Source organism: Schistocerca americana, chromosome 4 (genome assembly GCF_021461395.2).
Source record: "Schistocerca americana isolate TAMUIC-IGC-003095 chromosome 4, iqSchAmer2.1, whole genome shotgun sequence".
In the NCBI taxonomy this organism is placed as follows: Eukaryota; Metazoa; Arthropoda; class Insecta; order Orthoptera; family Acrididae; genus Schistocerca; species Schistocerca americana.
The window spans coordinates 519,170,893-519,189,145 of record NC_060122.1 but is presented as its reverse complement, the minus strand read 5'-3'; positions in this window follow the sequence as shown (position 1 = coordinate 519,189,145).

The following is an 18,253-nucleotide window of genomic DNA, read 5'->3' as shown; positions in this document are numbered from 1 at the left end:
TACGGCAGCCGCGCCGGGTGACTTCTGCCAGACGGTGTACTGTTTATCTGTTTTGTGTGGAGTTGCAGTTGGAAGTTGGGGATGGAAAAAAGCTTTGACGAATGGAGGTTTCCAAAGGTACGCCGTAAAATTCGATTCACACGTCTCTAGGTCCATCATTACATCTGAAAACGTAAAGGAAACTTATCCTCACCAGCAGACAGGTTCTTAGTATTTTGTGTATGAAAAACAGAAGCAAATAAATTTCGAAAATTATTTCATTTTTGTTCCATTGCCTTCACATATTTTTTTAATAGCATTAGGGGAAGGCCGCTATTGAAGGGTCGACTCCTTCGATGTGCTGGCTAGATTTCTCTGTGGGTGTTGACAATATGCGCATACTACCGGTTACGGAATGTACCCCGTCTTGCCAAAAAGTTCTCCAACTTAGCTGTGAGTTCTTCCACAAAGACAATGAATAACAGTGAAAAAAGGTAGGCTTTGCACGATATTTTTGCACTTGACTGGTATTAATGATTCAAACATCTTACTCGTAAGGGATAGTGATTAAATTTCTCCAACCCTCACTGGAGAGTACGAGCAGTTTCTACTACTTTGTCACATCCACTGTGGACGGAGACGTTGTATTGTTACGCGATGCAGTGCCATTTGCCTTTAATGAACCATCTCCAATTTCGTCTAATCTTACCCCTAGGCAGGCCACTATGAAAAAAATGTATGTAACGAATTTCATTACATGTTTTGTCATAGTTTGTAAGACTATCGATAATTTGTCAAACGTTCCGTTTTCTCACCTTGTAAGGTCACATTTTTACTCATAGCCACCTCGGTTCCGATTAAATGTTCTTCAGTTTCAGATCACACACACACACACACACACATATATATATATATATATATATATATATATATATATATATATATATATATATATATATAGGGTGGTCGGAAATTCCCGTTACTAACTTCCGTTATTAATTACTCATTTGCATTACAATTTACGTCGTATGGTTTATTTTAGTCAGCAACAAGAAGAACGCATCTATTGCACCAGCCGCAACGTACCGATGCATTGCAACAGCGGCTCGATGTGGCGACCACCAACGTTGTTACGCACATTGTACCTCCGCAGCATGTTCTGGTACACTCTCTCCATCCCACCTGGTGTCTCTTCAATGTCTTGTGCAGCGGCCAGAACTCGTGCCAGCAGACCTCCTCTGTTTCTACAGGTGTCTCATAAATAAGGCTCTTCATACGACCCCACAAGAAGTATCCATAGGGGTTAAATCCCGCGATAGTGGCGGTCACGCGGTTGGACTACAACGGCCTATCAATCTTTCACCATACCGTCTCCTGAGGTGTCTCCGGAGAGCCAGTGAAAAGTGAGGTGGTGCTCCATCATGCTGAAACCACATTTCCTGACGGACATTCAATGGCGCAGCTTCCAAGAACGGATCCATTGCGTGTCGTAGGAAGACTAAGTATGCGGGACGCGTGAGCTTGGATGGAAAGAGACGTTTCTCTTGCCCTAAGCAGACGTTGGCGAGGTACACATCTGAACTGAAACTGTCGTAGAACGGAAACGATACGCTTCCGGGCATGGGTTCCTATTCAAAATGTTGCGTACTCACTACCCTCTACATGTCCTAGAAGTTCGTAACGGGAATTTCCGGCCACACTATATATAAAAAGAACTATATTGACACTTATTTAGATACGTGTAGTATTTAACAGCTGGCACAGTATAGCACGTTCATGAAAACTGCGTGCTCCAATGAAGGAAAACAGTGGCTGTGTTTGAGCCGACGAGTCACGCTCCTATTTTTCGAATATTTCATTAAGAGCAAATATTTGTGACTTCTGGGCTTACCACAGTGAATTGAAAAAGATAAGGTTCTAGTTACGCTGAGAATAAAATATTTATTACAATATCTGAGGATTTAATTACACGTTTTCTCCGGTGGCCCACTGATAGCATCCCTCCTCTGTTCCTCTAAGACTATAACTGCCGACAGAAGTATTTATTTATCTCTCACTGTAGGCCAGTTTCATCTTCAGAACAATTTTCAGATGCTCCTACAATAAAACACTAGTAAGACATTGCTCTCGTATTCACGAAAATAATATAGACTAATCTTTTACACAAATATCCATCATAAAACAGTTTGCTAATGCACAACTGCGCCTTTAATTCGTCTCCTAAACTAAATTTACTTTTGCCACGTTGTCGGGATGCGGTAGATAGGAATGGCAACAAAATAACAAAAGTTCTATCATCATTCGTCTTACATTATCATCCAGAGCACTCTTTTCATTACGCACTATCAAAATGATTCAAATGGCTCTGAGCACTATGGGACTTAACATCTATGGTCATCAGTCCCCTAGAACTTACAACTACTTAAACCTAACTAACCTAAGGACATCACACAACACCCAGCCATCACGAGGCAGAGAAAATCCCTGACCCCGCCCGGAATCGAACCCGGGAACCCGGGCGTGGGAAGCGAGAACGCTACCGCACGACCACGAGCTGCGGGCTACGCACTATCGTTTAATCATTAGTAAGTGAGACGCCAAACAAATGAGACTACCAGATGCACTGTAGAACTGAACTTTACATTTTCTTTCAAAAAATGAACGAAGTTAATTTATCTTATTTAAATGCTTTCCTGAAACCTACCTACTGTGGCTTATGATCATGAGAATTTACCACCCAGCCTATCACATTTGTAACTCATAATTAAATAATCAAGCATACTCAGCATTTGTATTTCTCTCATAACGCTCATAACGGATAGGCAGCGGTGAAGCAAGCTACCATAGATATGGGCTAATCTGCATCTGCCTGAATAAAATACAACTAAACCAAACCATAATTTACACAGAACAATCAGAAATGCATCAAAATTTATCACTGAGTATTAAATATGATTTCTGCTCCCACGTATTCTGACAAGATCTAAGCTTTTATTCTTCCATATACATTAGCCAGCATACACATGGCCAAACACATCGTATCAAAACGTACCACAAAGAAAATACTTCTAAAAACACATATAATCCTCAAATTCATTTTCATCATGCATCCACATCCTAATAGACGTAACACAATAGCCGACAAGCATTTTAATGAGCACCAACTATAGTGTGCCGTGTTTACCGCACTTGGCACGAAATGTACAAGCCCTCGGAGGAGGAGATTAGTGTTTAACGTCTCGTCGACAACGAGGTCATTAGAAACGGAGCACAAGCTCGGATTAGGGAAGGATGGGGAAGAAAATTGATCGTGCCCTTTCAAAGAAATCATTCCGACATTTGTCTGACGTGATCTAGGAAAATCACGGAAAACCTAAATCAGGATGGCCGGACGCGGGATTGAACCGTCGTCCAGTGTGCTAACCACTGCGCCACCTCTCTCGGTACAAGTCCTCGATCCCAAAAGACAGCTACTTCTAAATCCAAATAAAATTTCTTCGAAATTATTCTACACGACTCTGAGCTCAGCTAAACGCTCAAAAAATACCGAAATTGAATTTTCGTTACAACCACGTGCTGTGATACATTGAACATCACCACATTGCAAGGAAAACTGCAAAAATACGAAAACTGGTCCTGAATCGATACTTCGACAAAGTTTCCACCCGTTTAATACACACCTGAAGTCCACAACTAAATTAGAAATTCCACACTGTAAGCCACGAACACAAAAAAGCACAGTATTCGCAACAAACACATGTATAACTACTACACAAATAAAATATTGTTAAATTTGATAAAAAACCTCACATAACCATGCATCAGAATGAAACATTATATTTCTGCTTTTTCTTATTGGACATTCAGATTAACTTTATCCTTAGGGCCTCCACCACATTAAGTTACCAAGTCCTAACTAGCTAAAAGATCAAAATTATGAAAATTACACCATCTTCTGATATTTCGCAGTAAACATTGACTTTAATATACACGTTTCTACCCTGATCGGTGGTGCAGCCCACTTTTCTACAGGACTGGCTTTCCAAACCAATATCCTGCGTGGAGACGACTGCACACTACAGCTTCCGGTAACAGTGACGACCAAGCCCAACTGGATGCCAACGTACCCCTCTTTCAGAAACTAGGGCGGAGTATAGCCCTCACTGGCGGACCAGCTTCACTCCCTCTCGACTACAGATACAGCCCGAAGCCTCTGCTAGCCTGTTCGCTCAACTTCCTTTCTACTCTATCTTTGTACGCCACCACCTTCTACACGTCTTTGGCTAGTCATTTTCTAGCTTTATGAACACATACTTTGTTTCATTCATTCATACACCTGCCAGGAGGTAAGGGACGGAATGAAGGAATTGTGACAAAAGAGATAAAATAAAACACTGTATCCAGACATTTCCTCAGTCTCCTGCCCACTGTGTAATGAAGTACAGATTTCTAGCTTGCCTTTTTGCTACCAAAATTATAATCGTACAAAATTGCTTACAAATATTTAAATGGATCGTATTTCCAGGATCGCTTCAAATAGGAGTAGCTTCAAGTTCAATCTTTTTGTACCTACATATACCCAGAAAACATGGTCGGATGTCAATGTAACTTCGTACACGCACATTCTATCGACAGGTACGAAAATTATTAGAGATACAATTCTCAGTAACAGGTAGAGTGGCTACGAGACTGCATTGGCGTTCAGAGGTTTTACGAGGCGTGGTAGGATATGTAAGCGCCATAAACAGCGTCAGATGTTAAGTAATCACTGTGAAGGACAGGCTGATAAAGCGTACTAGTATGATACAGCATTATCAGCAACCCAGACAGAGTTCCACTGGGACGGCTAGTCGAATCGCGCAATATTCAGATTTGCGTAGCTTTCGGATGTGACCTTGGCCCGATCTTGGACTGCATAGGAGCGTGAGGTCAGGGATATTTGTCGTCTAAGTTCCCCTAGACGAAGTATGATCGGCCAACGGAGGATCGCCACGCTGTGCACTGAGAACATCGAAAGCCTCACACATCTGGGCCTGCCATCTGAGAACAAGTAACGGACCCGCTTCAACATTCTGTGGCATCTCGCATCATTGGTCCGAAACTAAAAGCACCGAGACTAAGGAATTACCGTCCAAAGCGTGGGCTGCCGTTAACAAAACATAAATGGCAGCGTTTGGTGGGGTGTCGTGACCCATGAACATGGAATACTGACGAATGGCGTCGCGTTGTGTTCATCGATGAGTCGTAGCTCGGCAGTACCTCGGACGACCATCGCCAGCGGGGAAGGCAGCGATATGGGAGAGGTCTCACTCCTCCAGTGTTTTGAAGGAGCGTTACTCCTGGCGTCGTGGTGTGTGGAGCCATGGGTATGACTTAGGTCACGGCTGGTAGTGACTAAGGAAACTCTGACGGCACAACTGTGCATCGTAGACATTCTGCATCCTCGTGTATTATCTCTCATGCGACAATATCATGGTGCCACTGTTCAACAGGAAATTACATATCTACACATGCCACATGTCTCCCTGTCTGCATGATGTTGAGGTACTTCTGTGGGTGACAACATCCCAAAATCTCTTCCCGGTGGAACATGTGCGACCAGCTCGGACGTCAATTTCGTCCCAGTGCGGGTATCCAGAATTTCAGGGACCAGTGACAACAGTTGTAGGCCAGTTTCTCTCAGAAGAAGATACAACAACTTTGTGACAACCTCATCTACGTAATCAATGGATGCATCCAGACCAGAGGGGACCCAACGCCACACCGATAGGTAAGCTGATTCTGTTAAGTTCTTTGTAAATTTGACTCGATTTTCTACTCACTCTAATAACATCAGATACGCTCCCAAACCATGATTTTTACTTTCCGGAAGGCGTCTGTTTGTTTCCCATTACAAGCAAAATGATTTTGTAAATAGAATTTTACGTCTCCATGAGACAGAGCGATATCAAATGAATAGCGCGTTACTCAGATTAGCAATATGTATTAACAGAGACAGTAAACCACGAAGAATAACAAGTAAGTACTCCAGCAGCGACTGACCAACGCTGCTGCATGGCGGTCGCAGGCAGCGCAGTCCAGGGCGGTGCTGTCATTTGTAGAGAGGAGTGAGTACGTAATATTTTGAACAGGAACGCATTTCCGGAAACATACTGTTTCCCTGCTACAGCCTTTTGATGTTTCCTAGGTAGGTTTGCAACAGGGTAGTCATGGCGGCGGGTGCTTACGTCAGATTCGGTGACGTCATTCGATGTCCATCCTGTGTCTGTGAGAATTAGAGGTGGTATGCAATGTTGGAGGTGGTATGGATGTAGTTGCTGGTCATCCACAACATACCAGACGGTGCTGGGAGAAAGATCCATTCTACGCGCAATTGCTCGTGTTCTCGTTGGCGGGTTCTCTTCAAAGTGATGCAGTATGGCCTCTTCCAGTTCGGGTGTGCGGCGTCTCCATCGGGCACCACAGTCACTCCTGCTGACGGAGATTGTACCCCTTTCCCTACTGCGTTGGGTAATTGTGGCGACAAGGGTATGCGATGGAGTCGGATATTGTGCATAACGGTCTTGATAATGGCGACTAATAGTTCTTTCGTTACCGTGGGTTTCGCATACAGAAGGGTCATGTCGGTGTAGTCTGCAAACGTGTATCCAACGATGTAGCTCAAACTCCCGGAGACATGTGAATGACGTTCGAACGAGGTCAGAGATGTAGGACAGAAGTTAAATGAGATCGGTCAGTTCGACGTAAGCACCTCCCACTACGATTACCCTGCTACAAAACTACGTAGCAAACATGTTTTCAGTCGGCTGTAGCGCGCAAACAGTATGTTTCCGGACAAGGGTTTCTGTTCAAAATATTACGTATGGACTCCCCTCTACAAACCCTACAAGTCTGTAACGGGAATTTTCGAACACCCTTTAATCATAAGCGGGGTATTAACCATGTGCTAATTTCTTCTGGAACATATTTTAGAAAAAGGAATGTTCGCGACGCCACTGCGGCGGGGCGGGATCGCTCGTCTGCGTTTTTTCTTTTTTGGTGGTAATTATTGTCAGCAAAACTTCAAATTCTTGTATTTTGTTTAATCAAAATAAATGAAGTGCGGAATATTCTTCAAATTGATAAATAAACATAGTCCGCCTCTAACTTCCATTCTGGCTAGTTTTATACAAAGGAAGCACACACCGACATACGACACCTGAATCGTTTGTACAAGATTTTATGTAAAATGAAATATCAAATTTTAACTTATGTCCCACATACACTCTCTCAATCATTCTCAGGCACTCACATGGCAAAATATAATCGAATAGTGATTTTCACCGATTTTTGTATTAGGTAATGCACAGTGAATAAAGTGTTAATAGAAAATTGTAATTAATTGATTTTATGTACTGATAACTTTGGAATGGCTTAAAATTATACAGGGTTATTACAAATGATTGAAGCGATTTCACAGCTCTACAATAACTTTATTATTTGAGATATTTTCACAATGCTTTGCACACACATACAAAAACTCAAAAAGGTTTTTTAGGCATTCACAAATGTTCGATATGTGCCCCTTTAGTGATTCGGCAGACATCAAGCCGATAATCAAGTTCCTCCCACACTCGGTGCAGCATGTCCCCATCAATTAGTTCGAAGGCATCGTTGATGCGAGCTCGCAGTTCTGGCACGTTTATTGGTAGAGGAGGTTTAAACACTGAATCTTTCACATAACCCCACAGAAAGAAATCGCATGGGGTTAAGTCGGGAGAGCGTGGAGGCCATGACATGAATTGCTGATCATGATCTCCACCACGACCGATCCATCGGTTTTCCAATCTCCTGTTTAAGAAATGCCGAACATCATGATGGAAGTGCGGGGGAGCACCATCCTGTTGAAAGATGAAGTCGGCGCTGTCGGTCTCCAGTTGTGGCATGAGCCAATTTTCCAGCATGTCCAGATACACGTGTCCTGTAACGTTTTTTTCGCAGAAGAAAAAGGGGCCGTAAACTTTAAACCGTGAGATTGCACAAAACACGTTAACTTTTGGTGAATTGCGAATTTGCTGCACGAATGCGTGAGGATTCTCTACCGCCCAGATTCGCACATTGTGTCTGTTCACTTCACCACTAAGAAAAAATGTTGCTTCATCACTGAAGACAAGTATCGCTCTGAACGCATCCTCTTCCATGTTGCAACCGCGCCGAAAATTCAAAGCGTTTGACTTTGTCATCGGGTGTCAGGGCTTGTAGCAATTGTAAACGGTAAGGCTTCTGCTTTAGCCTTTTCCGTAAGATTTTCCAAACCGTCGGCTGTGGTACGTTCAGCTTCCTGCTTGCTTTATTCGTCGACTTCCGCGGGCTACGCGTGAAACTTGCCCGCACGTGTTCAACCGTTTCTTCGCTCACAGCAGGCCGACCCGTTAATTTCCCCTTACAGAGGCATCCAGAAGCTTTAAACTGCGCATACCATCGCCGAATGGAGTTAGCAGTTGGTGGATCTTTGTTGAACTTCGTCCTGAAGTGTCGTTGCACTGTTATGACTGACTGATGTGAGTGCATTTCAAGCACGACATACGCTTTCTCGGCTCCTGTCGGCATTTTGTCTCACTGCGCTCTCGAGCGCTCTGGCGGCAGAAACCTGAAGTGCGGCTTCAGCCGAACAAAACTTTATGAGTTTTTCTACGTATCTGTAGTGTGTCGTGAGCATATGTCAATGAATGGAGCTACAGTGAGTTTATGAAATCGCTTCAATAATTTGTAATAGCCCTGTAAGGAAAGTCAATCTGTTATTGTTCCTAACTTGGTTTTAAAAAGCAAGAGTAGGTTTTAGGAGTTTTAGGTAATTCTCTTTGTCTCCACAACTATAATAAATAAAAATCTGAAATTTTGACAGCATCATTCCATTAATAACAAAAGGCTGTGTAACAAATTTGAACAAAATCGGATAATAGCTAATATGGATTATTTAGATTCGTAGGGGGTATGAATCTTCGTATCGACTGAATATTACGCTATGCAGTTCTCAGGGTAGGCAGCGTCAGCTGTGCTGTGAGCAAAGCGAAAAAAGACAACAAGAAAAAAAACATAGCCACCGTACTAGACGGCTGCGTGCCTTACAGCAACGGATGTTGTCATCTCGTAATAACTTGCTGCGTTACAGCAACGCAGCAGCCCAAAGCACTGGGCCCTGGGGAATGTACTATCCGTCCAGGACTGCGTGAGCGGTTACAACAGGGCAACAATAATGTGGCCACCTTGGGGCATCGAGGCGCCTCTGCTGCCTAACAAGATGTTAAATGAACATTGTTTGTTGTTATTCGTCAGTCGTAGCGTTGTGTAATTCGAGGTCTCACGTAATGCTCTGTGTTGCGTCAGTTGAGTCGTTTTATTGCACTGTATCTTGAACTAAACTGAAATATTTAAAACTCATACAGGGAAATACGAGGTGCAGTGCTCGTAATATTTTTCTAGGAATATATTTAATGTATGGTACAAGAGTTTTATTGTTCTGATGTGTACGTTAAAGGTACGTGTGTTTTAATCAAGAACTGGGAATCTGATCTGTGATTATTAATTACTGCACCATTTAGTTTCAGTTTAAAAATTATTTAGCAAAATAGTATAGAACATTTATTCTTTGAAAGTTGAATCTTACAATCGCTAAGGGAAGAAGTGATTTTAGCACGCAGCCAGATATCAATATCAGGCTATGTAATTGTAAGTTTCAATTTAATAATCTATTGAGCATGTTCTGGCGATTCAAATGTTACGTCCCTGTCGTTGGTAATTTCACCTGGATCGGAATTACGCTATTCCATGAGCGTCCAGGACTGGGAATATGTGAACAGACAGCAAACAGACAGTTTAAAATAATTCCTACACACTTCCCGATTGAAGAAATGCCGCCGTATTATACCTATGAATTGAATCAGTCATTTTACGAACATTTCGTAAACTGTGTAATACTTTAGTGTAAATCAGGTCTGCGTTGTTCTGTGACTCGTGCTGTAGTAACTCAGAAGTCAAGAGCATTTGCCCAAAAGAGAAACATCAGGTTTCAAGTACTGGTTCGTGAGGTACTACTGCCATCTTGAGACAAGCCCTCGCTACACTGTAGATTCAACCTCAGCGTTATATCACAAATACAATCGAATTTCCACGGGGAAGTTCCGTAAGTGTAAAACCCGAGGCTTTCTTGGCTGTGGTCACCTAGTGAGACAAGGCTGAATCGCCCCGATGCATACTGAAACACGACATTCTGGGGCTTATCGGGATGAGACATTGAGGAAATCTGCCTGCAAGAGCAATGTGATTGACAAAATGGGAGGGGAATGGGAGGTACCTTTGGGGTGTAGAGGAATCATTAACCGGAAAAGCTCAGAAGACAGTGTACAATCAGATTACGATAAGCACATTGTTATCAATTTAAATGTTGATGGTGTTGAGACAGCAACGAGCCACAAATTTATTTTAAGTTCCTTTATTCAAAGGATATCGTTACCGGTTTAGAATCATTACGATTCATCGTCAGACGGTTTTCATGCTTTCATTACAACATGTGCTGCGTTTTTTACTGATTAGTTATCCTAAAATATAAATAATACATAATTATAAGCACGTCACGAAGATGGTAGTTACATATTTGCATTGGGATGTGACTCGCGTGAAATCTCGGTTTCACATGAGTCACATCCCAAAGCAAATCTGTAACTACCATCTTCGTGACGTGCTTATAATTATGTATTATTTATATTTTAGGATAACTAATCAGTAAAAAACGCAGCACATGTTGTAATGAAAGCATGAAAACCGTCTGACGACGAATCGTAATGATTCTAAACCGGTAACGATATCCTTTGAATAAAGGAACATAAAATAAATTTGTGGCTGGATGCTATCTCAACACCATCAACATTTGCCTTCAAATAAAGGCACGGTCTCCAACCATGTCATCATATGACAAAATCGCATCGTTATTAATTGATTTCTAGAGGGAAAAGTTTCCTGCTCTGGAACATAATACACTCCTGGAAATTGAAATAAGAACACCGTGAATTCATTGTCCCAGGAAGGGGAAACTTTATTGACACATTCCTGGGGTCAGATACAACACATGATCACACTGACAGAACCACAGGCACATAGACACAGGCAACAGAGCATGCACAATGTCGGCACTAGTACAGTGTATATCCACCTTTCGCAGCAATGCAGGCTGCTATTCTCCCATGGAGACGATCGTAGAGATGCTGGATGTAGTCCTGTGGAACGGCTTGCCATGCCATTTCCACCTGGCGCCTCAGTTGGACCAGCGTTCGTGCTGGACGTGCAGACCGCGTGAGACGACGCTGCATCCAGTCCCAAACATGCTCAATGGGGGACAGATCCGGAGATCTTGCTGGCCAGGGTAGTTGACTTACACCTTCTAGAGCACGTTGGGTGGCAGGGGATACATGCGGACGTGCATTGTCCTGTTGGAACAGCAAGTTCAGTTGCCGGTCTAGGAATGGTAGAACGATGGGTTCGATGACGGTTTGGATGTACCGTGCACTATTCAGTGTCCCCTCGACGATCACCAGTGGTGTACGGCCAGTGTAGGAGATCGCTCCCCACACCATGATGCCGGGTGTTGGCCCTGTGTGCCTCGGTCGTATGCAGTCCTGGTTGTGGCGATCACCTGCACGGCGCCAAACACGCATACGACCATCATTGGCACCAAGGCAGAAGCGACTCTCATCGCTGAAGACGACACGTCTCCATTCGTCCCACCATTCACGCCTGTCGCGACACCACTGGAGGCGGGCTGCACGATGTTGGGGCGTGAGCGGAAGACGGCCTAACGGTGTGCGGGACCGTAGCCCAGCTTCATGGAGACGGTTGCGAATGGTCCTCGCCGATACCCCAGGAGCAACAGTGTCCTTAATTTGCTGGGAAGTGGCGGTGCGGTCCCCTACGGCACTGCGTAGGATCCTACGGTCTTGGCGGGCATCCGTGCGTCGCTGCGGTCCGGTCCCAGGTCGACGGGCAGGTGCACCTTCCGCCGACCACTGGCGACAACATCGATGTACTGTGGAGACCTCACGCCCCACGTGTTGAGCAATTCGGCGGTACGTCCACCCGGCCTCCCGCATGCCCACTATACGCCCTCGCTCAAAGTCCGTCAACTGCACATACGGTTCACGTCCACGCTGTCGCGGCATGCTACCAGTGTTAAAGACTGCGATGGAGTTCCGTATGCCACGGCAAACTGGCTGACACTGACGGCGGCGGTGCACAAATGCTGCGCAGCTAGCGCCATTCGACGGCCAACACCGCGGTTCCTGGTGTGTCCGCTGTGCCGTGCGTGTGAACATTGCTTGTACAGCCCTCTTGCAGTGTCCGGAGCAAGTATGGTGGGTCTGACACACCGGTATCAATGTGTTCTTTTTTCCATTTCCAGGAGTGTATTTATAATCAATGTATGGAGATAACAGCGTGGAATATATCTCTTCGGGCGCACTGTAGCAAAATATATGTGAGAAAATACTGCGGAAAATAATTTTTGGTAACTAACAGTAACGTTTCAAGAAGAGTCGTTCACGGCAGTAGTGGTACATATCTTCTCAAACGATGTCGATCGTTCGTGACATCAGCTACAAAGACTGATAACTGTTACTGACGTCACAATAGTGATTCGTGTCGTCCGCGAGCACAAATAAGAAAAACTTCGACAAGGAGACTCGCAGAAGTAAAGTAGCGCTGTACTGTGTGACTGGTATTTGATTTAACCTTACAGACCATATTCACCGATGTCGTATTGTAAAGAATTACTAAGCACTCACATCCGAGTTATTCGGTTCTATGGAGGGATACACGATTTAACTGCGCCACAAAAGCCTACAACACTGCCAGAAATTCATTCCTGCTTTTCGAATGTTTGAAAGAAGAATAAATGCTCAAAGGATGAACACACTTGTGAAAAGACGTATTTATACGGTCGACGTTTAAGACGTATAGAAGCTTATTGTGTATCAATAGGGCAGCTAAAAGCTCTGTATTATTAAATACAAGCTGTAAAATAACGGGCGAGGATAGGGTGCGGCCACACGTCACCCCCGTTTATGGGCTGGGCGCCCTTGGTTTCTAGTAGGAGTTGGTTTATTTCTGGGGTCACCCAAGCTCTGAGAATTCCTGTGCAATGACGGAACGCCTTGTTTATTTTGAAAATCAGTAAATTTTTTTAAAAAAGAGAAAACTTTGTTTCATTCAATGAATACTTTTATTTTAAATCGTACCTAGAAACACAGATATCGTAAGAAATTTAAACCCAATTATTATCGTTAAAATCTAAAACAAAAAACAGCCACGTTATCAGAAGTTTTACGCAGAGGTCCACGGAACACAGTTTTTGGGAGCCCCGATTTATTTGAGTCCATGACCAATTCTGACTCCACATTTCGTATTTACGTCAATGTTAGAACACTGTAATGACCTTTTTGTGAGACAAAACTGGTAACACAGACCAGTATATCACTTACAGTTCATGCTTTATTAATAGTGGTTACAGATTAGGAGTAACTAGTTCCTCACGATGCAGAAATCTGATTTTTAAGCTAGTAATTCGTGTTTCGTCTACCGTGAGTTCACGGGCGATGGGTTTCTGGAGTTGGTCCAGATAAAACTAGTTCACAAAGCTATTTGAGACATTACTTAATTAATACTTCTTTTTTGTCTAATATTTCAGAGCCAGTAGTATCATTGTAATTAATATTTACTCGTTTTTGGAGTATCTCATACCATAGTTCAGTGTCCCCCTCTAATGGTGTAGCAACGAATACTAAAGAAACTTAAATGTTTTGTGTATTTCTCGTATGTTCGTCAAGATCACATCGTTAGTTCTCCACGATATTTCGGTAAACAGATATGTTGCCGTCTTTAGGTGCTTCATTATGACTATTACCCAGAAATTTCTTTTACTTTTTTATTTTTTATTTCTCTTCTTCCTCTTATGGAGAAGCCGGGCTGCTCTTTTCAAGAATTTGTAGTGAAGTTATTCTGTTTCACGTTTTCATTTTTGGTTTCTGCTGATACCTGTTGTTGCCTGCTCGTGTCGGTTTCCTATAAAGGTTGGCCATTACCCCCTCCACCACTCTACTCTTCTCCTTGTCCGTGCAGCCGCCGCGTTGGGGGTTGGTGGTGAAGACCTGCAAATTGCTGACATCAGTCTCCGCGCAACAATTTGACGAGACTTTTCATGCTAGTGTCCACCTCAACTTACTTCCTGTTCGATGGAAATTATTGCGAACTGACGGCCAGTGTTACCATGAAGTGTCCTCTGTCACCGGTTGTAGTGAATTCGTGCATGCAAGATTTCTAAAATAAGACCCTCGTACAAGCTCAGTTAAAACCAATCTATTTCTACCGTTACCTGGATGACTTATGAGTCGGTTGACCTCAAGGAAGGGACAGCTTCGATGGTTCAAATGGCTCTGCGCACTATGGGACTTAACATCTGAGGTCATCGGTCCCGTACATTTAGAACTACTTAAACGTAACTGACCTAAGGACATCGCACACATCCATGCCCGAGACAGGATTCGAACCGGCGACCGTAGCAGCAGCGCGGCTCCGGACTGAAGTGCCTAGAACCGCTCGGCCACAACGGCCGGCAGCTTGGATGATTTTCTGAATTTCTCTATCAGGTCAACTCGCTCCACCTCGTCATACAACTGACTATGGAAGTGGAACAGGGAGCGATCTATCTGTGACCAAGACTACCTTCCAGAAGGGCTGAAGCTCCAGTAGATAATATTCCGAAAGAATAAGTACAGTAACAAGCAGATAAGGAGTGTGTTTAGATGACGTGTACCTAGACAACAGGAGAAAGATCAAGCGGTGACACAATTTCAACTGTATATATTTCGTCCACCCCTTAAGACCTCGACACTAATAGGTCCAGTAAAGGATGATTCAGGCCTTCGCAAATCAGGTGTCTACCAAATTCCATGCCTTGCGGCAATGCATACACTGGGGAAGCTGGACACACGGCAGATAAGAGGTGCCGCAACGTAGATGGTGAACTGAATTACGCTAGACCACCAAATGGTTCAAATGGCTCTGAGCACTATGGGACTTAACTGCTGTGGTCATCAGTCCCCTAGAACTTAGAACTACTTAAACCTAACTAACCTAAGAACATCACACACATCCATGCCCGAGGCAGGATTCGAACCTGCGACCGTAGCAGTCGCGCGGTTCCGTACTGAGCGCCTAGAACCGCTAGACCACCGCGGCTGGCGCTAGACCACCAAATTAGTCGTGCCGTTCGTAGTACAATATCTGACCATACTGTAGATTACAATAAATCAAAATACTTAGACAGTCGTCCTCCTTCTGAAATTGTGTGACTGAGGACGCAATTAAAATTACGATACAAGAAGGTGTAATCAACAAAAATAACTGCCTACAATTGAGCGAGGCGTGGAACCCTGCATGGAGTCGGGGAAAAGCGAAATATTTCCGAAACGAGCTTGTCCGCAGCCGGGGACCTGGAGACCACAGTTCGCAGACCTCCACCGCCTCCTCCCGTCGACGTAGCTGCACGGACAGCGACAGGGTCGGAGTGGAGGTTGAGTCGTGAGGGAAGTGGAGACTAACCTATATAGGACACCAACCCGAGCAGATCTGCAATCATCTGGAACCACATGTAGATGACAGCAACCAAATAAGTAAAATATTAACAATTTGCGACTGCTGTTATGGATTCTAAAATATTTGCTCGTTTGTTGTGAAATTTATTTATCACAAATTTTTGCAGCTCACTGTTCCTTCGAAAAAATTTGCAAATAAAAGTTTATAAATGATCTATGTGGAATCAACGATTTGGAAATTTTACTATAGACGTTCTGACAGTAGTCTACTTCGGTTCGTGGGTAAAACAATGATCATAGGTCTCAATCAGTGTTATTCCATCCACAGAAAGAGTAAAACTTTTCTGTTACCCAATAAATGTTCGAGCGATCAGAAGAAATATCCTCCCACCTTCATCTGACGCTAAATAAATCCAGCGTTGCGAAGCTGTTAAACAACATGCAATAAATCTAAAGTCTGACTAGTCTAACTTCGAATTTTGTTACAGTATAAAAATTTCTCTCATGTTTTAAATGGATTCTCATTGTCACAGTATAACAAATTAGAATGGATAGCTATAGCTCAGAAATAAACCCCTTCTCTCTGAGTAATGTACAGACGTTCTGTGCCATTCGGTTTCCACATCTGGCCCTAGTATGAATGCTTCAGAGACGTGAGCGGACTTCGACGAGAAAATTCACAGAGTAAGAGATCACAAATATGCAAGATGTACGATATTCCCACATGCAAAGATTCTACCTGCCGTAGTTTTCTGCAGTTATTACATGGGTAATGCCGTTCATTACCCTTAGACGAAATGGAAGAAGATGTACAGCATATTATTTTCAGTGGTATTTTTCGTACTCCCACGTGTTTCATTTGTCACCGGACAACAGACACTCGATTTCAACCGTAAAATGCCTTCAGAAATGAGTCCCAACATTTTCTCGCTGTGTTGTTCATTCTCTGTACCAACTTACTGTTCCCTTCTTCACTTTCTATTTCGCGATGTGGGGCACCTCATCTCTATCTTGTACTGTGCTTGCTGCCATAATTTTAAACAGCATTACTATTAACGAAAGTTTTAAAAATAAGAAAATAAAAAACGGTATTTCTAGCGAGAGGTTATATCTTGAAACTGTCTATGCTGACGACCTGCCACTCACGCAGCTTTTACAACGGTCGGCATATGTATTTATGTCATGTGACTTTGACAAACGGTGTCAGTGTTCAGTGCGTTGTGATGGATAAAGCTAAGTGGTTGCCCAGTCAGCGCGATAACTCTCTTGACGTCAAAAAGGATTAAGACCTGTTGCTCGTTACTGGGTTACCTTGGGTGAAATTGTGCGGGAACGAAGACAAATAACTAGGGGGTCAACCAGTGACGAAGTTCCACTGAGACACGAAAACAAAAATTAATATTCGTGGGATCGCTATTTTGTAGCCACATCGTAGTGATAACGGGCTAGTAACTGCTTCTTTCACAGAGTCATGATTAAATAAGCACGATCCACCAAGAGACAGGAAAAACTTTTGCGCGGTAACCGTCTTTCTTATTTGCGTTGCTGGCCTGTTCTGTTTGCCTGCGTTGTTTAGTGCACATACTGCTATCAGAAAGTATTCTTATTTCCCCTATTGGATGCTGTGGTTGAATGTGAGTGATAATATTTCGTGTAGGTACGACCCTGATTTTTTAATTACAGATAAAACACTAGTGCACGAAACGGATAACAAAACACACACACACAAAACCAACGTACTCAGTACCGGGGCCGGTAACCAAAAGCATTTTTTTCAGGCCTATGCCCATATTTCTACTGGGTTATCAAAAGTGGGAATGCTAGTTGATTTGGATTTATTTATTAAGGTAATAAGGAGGTTCTTACTATTACATTTATGGATTTGAGCTTTGGGAGACGAGAGGTAATTGTGTGAAAATTCCAACAGTGCTTTTTTCTCTTTTAAGTGACTGAAATTTTATTACAGATTTAGATGTTGTAATTGAACATAATCTAGATTCACAGGTCCATACTACACACATCGAAAAGGTTTCGCATCACCTCGGTTCCGAGAGTTTTGGGACGTGAACAGAAAATTGGAATAGAGATCAACGTAAACATCATTTCCGCCATTTTTATTGCTCATGAAAACCATACATTGCATGCTATACCACCATACAGCGAGGCCTTCAGAGGTGGTGGTCCAGACTGCTGTACACTCCGGTACCTCTAATACCCAGTAGGACGTCCTCTTGCATTGATGCATGCCTGTATTCGTCGTGACATACTATCCCTCAAAGTGGTTGGTGGGCCGCGTCGTCCACAAGCAGCCCTTTTCAGTCTATCCCAGGCATAGGATTCATGTCTGGAGAACATGCTGGCCACTCTAGTAAAGCGATGTCGTTATCCTGAAGGAAATTATTCACAAGATGTAGACGATGGGGGCGCAAACTGTCGTCCATGAAGACGAATGTCTCGCCAATACGCTGCCGATATGGCTGCATTATCGGTCGGATGACGGCATCCACGTATCGTACAGCCGTTACGGCGCCTTCCATGACCACCAGCAGTGTACGTTGGTCCCACATAATGCCACCCCAAAACAGCAGAGAACTTCCACCATCCTGTACTTGCTGGACAATGTGTCTAAGGCGTTCAGCCTGACCGGGTTGCCT